The sequence below is a fragment of the Podarcis cretensis genome (genome assembly GCF_951804945.1).
Source record: "Podarcis cretensis genome assembly, chromosome: 5".
NCBI classification, from domain to species: domain Eukaryota; kingdom Metazoa; phylum Chordata; class Lepidosauria; order Squamata; family Lacertidae; genus Podarcis; species Podarcis cretensis.
Window position 1 is genome coordinate 11576675 of NC_137174.1, and position 7190 is coordinate 11583864.

General features: G+C 49.2%; 1 long non-coding RNA gene across 2 annotated transcripts in view; it reads right to left on the reverse strand.

Annotated features, from left to right (window-relative positions):
* The window catches only part of LOC307215809, a 275531-nt gene extending 268367 nt beyond the window's left edge, over positions 1–7164 (reverse strand). For both annotated transcript variants that reach the window (XR_013838621.1, XR_013838622.1), the window contains exons 1-2: positions 7026–7164; positions 113–2695 (exon numbers count right to left, since the gene is read on the reverse strand). This is a non-coding gene — a long non-coding RNA (uncharacterized lncRNA). The remainder of the gene's footprint in view (positions 1–112; positions 2696–7025) is intronic.
* Between the last annotated feature and the right edge of the window lie 26 nt (positions 7165–7190).

Here is a 7190-nt window from a genome sequence, read left to right on the forward strand (position 1 = left end):
GTGCTTTTATTTAAAATGCATCTCTGGGTTATCTGTGGGGCATAGGAATTTGTTAATCCCCCCCCCCAATAAATATAGTCCAGCCCCCCACAAGGTCTGAGGGATAGTGGACTGGCCCCCTGCTGTAGGGACCTGGGAACCATGCATCTTTAGAGAGCAAGACACTGTGTTCAATAGTCCTTGGCAAATTGCAGGGGAAGGAACAGTATTTTGACAAGTGATGCTTGGGTCCCACGAATATAGAAGGCAAAGGACGTGGAAGGAGAAAAAGATTCCTTGTCTTTTCAAAGTAGGGAAATTTTTGCTTCCCACTGTGTTAAACCTGCAGTTGATAGAAAATGCAGAGAAGAAGACAAGCTCTGGGGAAGTATTAGTTGCTATGAGGAAACAAGTTCGGAAGATTAAGGTGGAGAGAAGTCTTGCGTTTTTGAGCAAATGTGGATCAAATTTGAGCTAATCGTTTAGCATGAAATTAAACTGTTAGAAGCTACAAGCAAACAAAAGGTAGTCTCACACTGACGTTTTGATGATGCTTGAAAAGTTCCTTAGCAGGTTTTATTTTTAATTAAACATGAACAAGATTGTGCTCTACAAGTTAACTTTTGGAAGAGGCTGGTACCCAGCATGATGGGATTTAAAAACCAATAACTTCAACTCATTATTGATCCTCCTCAGTGGCAGTGAAGGCGACAAAGACATTCTTTGCTGCCTCCATTGCATCCTTAATGTGTGTCCAACAGAGTTTTCGAGGGAGCACAGGGACTTTTATGGTTGCACCTAAAGGAGGTTGTAGGACTGACAATGGGCTTGTTGAGCATGCATTCTGCAGATGTAAGTCAATGCAGGGTTTGATGGCGGTCAGACACAGCCTCAGATTACTGACTCATCACCTGCTACTGTGCTTTGTCTTCATAGCAATAATTGCTGGGAAACCCTTATTGCAAAGATGCGAGCCACAAAATGGCAGCAGCACAGATACTGCTTCACCAGCAGGCTCAGGATACTCAATGATAACTGAGTAATTTTGGTCACATGAAGCCAAAATTTAGATAACCTCACCTCCAAATATTAATTTTTGAAGGTCCTATCTATCACATGTGAGTTCAATGAGTTGCATCTGTACAAAAACAGCTTTGTGACATCAGAGCGATGTCACTCAAACTTCTCTGGTTTTTTCCAGCAGGAAAGTAATGGGAAAATTTTGACTAAGCAAATTTCAAATCACCTTTGGCTTAACTATTAACTAAGCCTAGTGACAGATTTGGTGACAGTTCATTACGAGGTCCTCGTACATGGAGTTGTTTTGAGTGACTACTATAGCTTGCCTCTGATATGTACAGTAGTTGCTGCTTTTGGTACCTGCACATCAGAAGTGGGCAGCTGTAGTCAAAACAACTGTTCCTAGATCTGCTATCTGCCGTCAGAAAGATTCCCAAGACTCAGTTACTGGTGTCAATAAAACAACAGGTTTGAAAAGGTATGTGTCATACCGGTTAAGGATTAAAGCAGTACAGTAGTACCTCGGTTTACAAACTTAATCTGAGACACTATTTCCAGTTTTGCAGAGTTTGTAAACCAGATCGTTCTTAAGCCGGACTGTTCTTAAACCGAGGTAGCTCTGTTATGATTTTGGGTTGGCTTATATAGCCTGCGACCCACTTTTATGCGCTTTGTGACTCACAGGAAACACTAGCCTAGAGGTTAAATTGTGCTCCCCACTGTTCACCCATAAAATCAAAGTTACAGCATTGCACTTCTCATTGTTAAAGCGCTGTGATATAGTTCGTATTCCTCTTGCCATGTTTGGTCTGTTAAAAGTACGCTACAGTAGTGAGGAAGAAGGTTAAGACCCATCACTAGTGGGGTTTACCAGGATGAGAGAGACTGACATTGGCATTGGACAGACATAATGGCACTCACAGATAAAGCACTTGCCCGTGTGTTGTGTACATGCTCCATCAAACATCAGCGCACTTAGCATATGGGGCAGCTACCTCTACCTTCATCCGAGCATATTATGCATGACCAAGCAGGTTACCTGCGACTTCTGTTGCTTTTGTTTTCCCCCTAACAGAGCGGTTCTTGGGATTACAGCACAGAATTAGCCGGGCTAGAATCAGGATGTTGCCCAAAGCTTAACAGCAGTTTACACAGGAAGCGAAGGGAACATTATTAGAATTGCACCAAGTGGCCACAAGGCAACTCAAAAGGACAATCGAGTTTCCCACACAAAGAATGTCGAAAAAGATTTCTTTCCCCACCCCAGACCTTTAATCACAGATCTTGCAGGCGCTTTTCCTCAAGGTGGGTGCCGCTGCTCTGTTGAGATGGTGAGGCTGGGCCAAGGCCTGTCAGTTGCGCCGGCTCATGTTGGCAGAAGGCGGGGGGCACAGAGAGCTGCTAGTACCAGTTGGTGCAGGAGATGAGATAGCGGACATCATCCAGCAGGTCTAGGAGCCAGCCTGTGCGCTGGCTGGCGCCCCATTCTCGCTCTCCACTGGGGGAAGGTGGTGGCAGTGATGTCGGGATGTGAACGGCATGTTCCTCGACGGGCACCTTTGCAACCTCCACAGCTGGAATCTCCACAGTTGGAACCTCCACAGCTGGAACCTCCACATCTGGAACCTCTGCAGCTGCAAAGTCTGCAGCTGCCTCTTCCTGGGGGGCCCCCGATGGTGCCTCTTCACTGCTCATTCTGAGGTTGGGGACAGAAAGAAACTTTGGATTAGGCACAGCTTGGTTGTTGCTTAGCCGTACTTTGGCACCTGTGTGGTGAAAGCCCTATAAGCAAGCCACCATTCGAAATTATATGTGTGTGTTTGTGTATAAATTTTTTTTATTAATTTTTCAATTACATTGTCCAATTTACATTTCAAAATATTCATTTAAACAACCTTAAATCAATGATTTCTTCTCTTTCTGTGGTTCATTTTGCAGGAGGAGGAGTTATGCTAAGACCAGACCATGTCATTACCGAGGAGGCAGGTTTAGTCGTTGTTTGAGGACTATCCCTGCCTCCAGGTCTGGTCCTGACCGGAAGGATACAGTAATCAGCAAGGGAAACCCACATGACCTGAAAGTGTTGCTGTGCAATGCCAGGTCAATGATGAATAAAACCACTGCCATCCACGACCTGATTGTGGATGGAGGATTTGACCTGGCATGTGTGACAGAGACCTGGTTGGATGAGGCAGATGGGCCTGTCCTTGCCGCTGCTTGCCCACCAGGTTTCTCTTACGCACAGCAACCCAGGTCATGTGGGCGGGGAGGGGGGGTTGCAGCGATTTTTAGGAAGTCATTAGTCTGCACCAGGCGTCCTATTGGGAAGACCCAGTTTTCTGAGTGCATGTTCTGGAAGTTGGGCAATAGGGGCAGTACAGGATTCCTACTGGTGTACCGACCTCCCCGCTGCACCAAGGATTCCCTGCCCGAGCTGCTTCAGGTCGTGGCGGATATACTCCTGGAGACACCTAGCTTGGTTGTCCTGGGGGATTTTAACATCCATGCCGACACGACCTTACAAGGGGCAGCTCGGGACTTCGTGGAAAGCATGGCCTCCATGGGGCTGTCCCTGAATAAGTCTGGCCCAACTCATAGCCACGGACATGCCTTAGACTTGGTGTTTACCTCTACGGATGTTGGTGATCTGACATTAACTAAAAGCGAAACAAAAGAAGTGCCATGGTCAGATCACTTCCTGGTGCAACTGGACTTCTCCGCAACCCTTCCCCTCCGCAGGGAGGTGGGACCGATTCGGATGGTCCGCCCCCGCCACTTAATGGATCCAATTGGCTTCCAGAGAGTGGTAGGGGATGCTTTATCCCAAGTTGATGGCCTTTCAGCTGATTCCCTGGTGGCACGCTGGAATGCGGAGTTAACCAGGGCTATTGACTGTCTGGCTCCGAAGCGCCCTCTCCGATTGCATGGAGCCCGGACAGCCCCGTGGTTCTCCCCGGAGCTGAGGGTGATGAAACAATCGTTGAGACGGCTAGAGCGCCGGTGGCGGAAAACTCATTCTGAATCAGACCGGACACGGGTTAGAGCTCAACGTCGAGCCTACCAAGTGGCAATGGCGACGGCGAAGAGGGCCTTCTTCGCCGCCTCCATTGCATCTGCAGAAAACAGCAGCAGGAGACTTTTTCAGGTGGTTCGCAGTTTATCGGAACCACCTGTACCACCGGGGCCTGGTAGGGACCCCAAGATCTCCTGCAATGCTTTTGCAAAGTTTTTTGCAGATAAAATCGCTCAGATTCAGAAGGAAGTAGACTCCACAGTGGGAGCAGGGCCAGGGCGGGAGAGTGCTAGAGTTCTGTCTGGTCCTGTTATATGGGATCAATTCCAATCTGTTACCTCCGAGGATGTGGACAGGCTGCTTGGACGAGTGAAACCGACCACCTGTCTTCTTGATCCTTGCCCATCCTGGCTGATAAAAGCGAGCCGGGAAGGGCTGGGCGATGGGCTTTGCGGGGTGGTGAATGCTTCCCTCTGTGAGGGAGCCTTCCCAGACCCGCTGAAAGAGGCGGTCATTAAACCGCTTCTTAAAAAAACATCTTTAGACCCGGCCAATTTGGCCAACTATCGCCCAGTCTCAAATCTTCCATTCTTGGGCAAGGTGATTGAGCGGGTGGTTGCTGAACAACTCCAAGCACGCCTGGAGGAAACGGACCATTTGGATCCCTTCCAATCGGGATTCAGGCCTCACCATGGGACTGAAACTGCCTTGGTCGCGCTGGTTGATGATCTCCGGCGGGCTAGGGACAAAGGTGAGAGCTGTTTCCTAGTTCTGCTGGATCTCTCAGCGGCCTTTGACACCATCGACCATAACATCCTTCTGGACCGCCTAGAGGGGCTGGGAGCTGGGGGCACTGTTATACAGTGGTTCCGCTCCTTCCTCCTGGGCCGTGTTCAGAAAGTGGTGGTGGGGGATGAGTGTTCAGACCCTTGGGCCCTCACTTGTGGGGTACCTCAGGGTTCCGTCCTCTCCCCCATGCTTTTTAACATCTATATGAAGCCGCTGGGAGAGATCATCAGGAGGTTTGGGCTGGGTGTCCATCAATATGCGGATGATACCCAGCTCTACCTCTCTTTCAAATCAGAACCAGTGAAGGCGGTGAAGGTCCTGTGTGAGTGTCTGGAGGCAGTTGGAGGATGGATGGCGACTAACAGATTGAGGTTGAATCCTGACAAGACAGAAGTACTGTTTTTGGGGGACAGGAGGCGGGCAGGTGTGGAGGATTCCCTGGTCCTGAATGGGGTAACTGTGCCCCTGAAGGACCAGGTGCGCAGCCTGGGAGTCATTTTGGACTCACAGCTGTCCATGGAGGCGCAGGTTAACTCTGTGTCCAGGGCAGCTGTCTACCAGCTCCACCTGGTACGCAGGCTAAGACCCTACCTTCCCGCGGACTGTCTCGCCAGAGTGGTGCATGCTCTGGTTATCTCACGCTTGGACTACTGCAACGCGCTCTACGTGGGGCTACCTTTGAAGGTGACCCGGAAACTGCAATTAATCCAGAATGCGGCAGCTAGACTGGTGACTGGGAGTGGCCGCCGGGACCACATAACACCGGTTCTGAGAGATCTGCACTGGCTCCCAGTACGTTTCCGAGCACGATTCAAAGTGTTGGTGCTGACCTTTAAAGCCCTAAACGGCCTCGGTCCTGTATACTTGAAGGAGCATCTCCACCCCCATCGTTCAGCCCGGACACTGAGATCCAGCGCCGAGGGCCTTCTGGCGGTTCCCTCATTGCGAGAAGTGAGGCTACAGGGAACCAGGCAGAGGGCCTTCTCGGTAGTGGCGCCCGACCTGTGGAACGCCCTCCCATCAGATGTCAAAGAGATAAAGAATTACCTGTCATTCAGAAGACATCTTAAGGCAGCCCTGTTCAGGGAAGTTTTTAATATGTAATGCTGTATTGTTTTTAACACTGATTGGGAGCCGCCCAGAGTGGCTGGGGAAACTCAGCCAGATGGGCGGGGTATAAATAATAAATTATTATTATTATTATTATAAACCATAAAGGTAAAGGTAAAGGGACCCCTGACCATTAGGTCCAGTCATGACCGACTCTGGGGTTGCGGTGCTCATCTCGCTCTATAGGCTGAGGGAGACGGCGTTTGTCCGCAGACAGCTTCCGGGTCATGTGGCCAGCATGACTAAGCCGCTTCTGGCGAACCAGAGCAGTGCACGGAAACGCCATTTACCTTCCTGCCAGAGCGGTCCCTATTTATCTACTTGCACTTTGATGTGCTTTCGAACTGCTAGGTTGGCAGGAGAAGGGACTGAGCAACGGGAGCAGCACCCCTTCACGGGGATTTGAACCGCCAACCTTCTGATCGGCAAGTCCTAGGCACTGTGGTTTAACCCACAGCGCCACATCCCTGCATATTTTACATGAACTAAACTATTTGGTGATCCATTGTTACGTCCATCAAAATTCATTTACACTGTTGAATTTATCTTAATGCTACCAGTGTTGTTAAATAAACACAGTTTTCACCCATATAATCAGTAAACATTTCCCAGTCTTCTTTAAAGGTATATTCCTCTTTTTCTCTCATTCCATAAGTTAAATTTGCAAGCTGCGCGTATTCCATCAATTTAAGTTGCCATTCTTCTTTGGTTGGGACCTCGCTCGTTTTCCATTTTGGGGCTAACAAAACACGGGCTGCAGTAGCAGTATACATAAATAATCTTTTTTGACCCCTGGGAATTTCCTTCTGAATTATATGCCCAATGAAAAGGACTCTGTTTTTTGGGGAAGTTACTTTTAAACATTTTTTTCAATTCATTATATATCATTTCCCAATACTCTCTAACAACAATAAATAAAATACTGCCTGAATGCAGCGATCAGCCTACTCCGTGGAATTCTAGGGCTCAGCAAGGACCACGAGGTCTGTATCCCCACCCTCAAAAAATACACGGTATTTTCGAGCCAAACTACGCAGAAAGGTGCGTTCACACGTTTGCGTCAAACACGTGTACAACCCTTGCGGGTCAGAACGCTTAAGCCTTGCTCCCCTACCTGCCTCAGCGACGGGCCCCACTCTTCGTTCTGCGCATGCGGCCTGGGGTGCCTTACGGGAGCCTTATGGGAGCGCCGGCAGGCATCCGTTCCCCACCGCTGACGTCACAGAGACCCGCCCCTCTCTCGGATTGGTGGGGCGGGGCCTTTGTTCCGTTGCCGTAG